The sequence below is a fragment of the Microtus ochrogaster genome, unplaced genomic scaffold (assembly GCF_000317375.1).
Source record: "Microtus ochrogaster isolate Prairie Vole_2 unplaced genomic scaffold, MicOch1.0 UNK90, whole genome shotgun sequence".
Lineage (NCBI taxonomy): Eukaryota > Metazoa > Chordata > Mammalia > Rodentia > Cricetidae > Microtus > Microtus ochrogaster.
Genome location: NW_004949188.1, coordinates 736144 through 737440, shown reverse-complemented (window position 1 = coordinate 737440; position 1297 = coordinate 736144).

Here is a 1297-nt window from a genome sequence, read left to right as displayed (position 1 = left end):
GAGGGAGGGAGGGAGGGAGGGAGGGAGGGAGAGAGATAGAGAACGCGCACGGGATTCCCCTGGTGTCCTCTGTAGACACAGTTCACACAGAAGCAGCACAGCCTCAGGCACCGACCAGTCTCTGGGGAATCTACATGACCATATGGAGACCCCATCACACCAAAGTCTCATCTGTCCTCTGGGAACGTCTTTTTCTTTCCAGTTTGCTTTGTTTTGAGACAGTCTCACTGTGTACCCCAGCCTCAACTCACTTGGGACTCATGAGCCTCCTGCCTCAGTTTCCCCAGTGCTCAGATGACAGGCATAAACTATCACACCTGACCTGGGGACACCCAAAATTCACCAGTGAGTGAACTCTATTGAGTGGCTTGGGTCAGGTCTGGGTCACGCAGAAACCCCCAGCCCCAGAGAAGGGGTTCCTAGTATCCCTGACCCTCACTGTCTGTCCCGGGGTAGCGGCCCTAACCAAAGACAGGAGCCAATGGGATCTCAGCTCACCAAACTCGGCTACCGACTCTTTTGTCATGGGAGAGAATGGAGAGGTCAGGACACAGGCTGCGACCAGATTATGTGCACGCACACACACGTGTACACACACACACACACACACACACACACACACACACACTGTCTGAGTGCTGATTCTCTGGTTCTGCCGTGCTCTGGCCCATGGAAATGGAACATCTTAGATCCCACCAGGTTGGTGGAGCTGGGGAGGGCTACATCAAGGGACCCTGACAGGTCTGAAGGTCGCCCCACAGGTCATCCGGGCGCACACGCAGGGCGCCCCGGGCCCCATGGCAACGCAGCACAGAGACATCAAACAGGGCAGCCGCACGTCACTGCGGTTACGGAGGCTCCTCCCCACTGGCTGGCGGCTGGCTCCTCAGGCCGTCAGGCAGCCCGCCTCCTGTCGCCGTGGCGACCGGCTGTGTTGTGGACTGTCCCGGGCCCACCAGATCCCTGCCCCCTCGCTGGGGCACTGCCGCTCCCCGCATCCGGAGAGGGCGCCCAGCTCTGTCATTCAGCCACCGGTGTGGGGCCTAGTGCCGGGCACAGTGGCCTGACTTTTGCGGCTCAGGGGAGTCCCCTGGAGATCAACGGCTTTGCCAGAATCTCTGGAGGGGTGGGTGGCCATGGGCTGGGTAGTTGCCAGGACGATGCTGGGGTGGGTGTCACAGGGTTGGCCCAAGGGACGGGCAGCTACCAGGGCGCTGTTGGGGTGGGTGACACAGGAGTGGCCCACGGGACGGGCTGCTACCAGGACGATGCTGGGGTGGGTGACACAGGAGTGGCC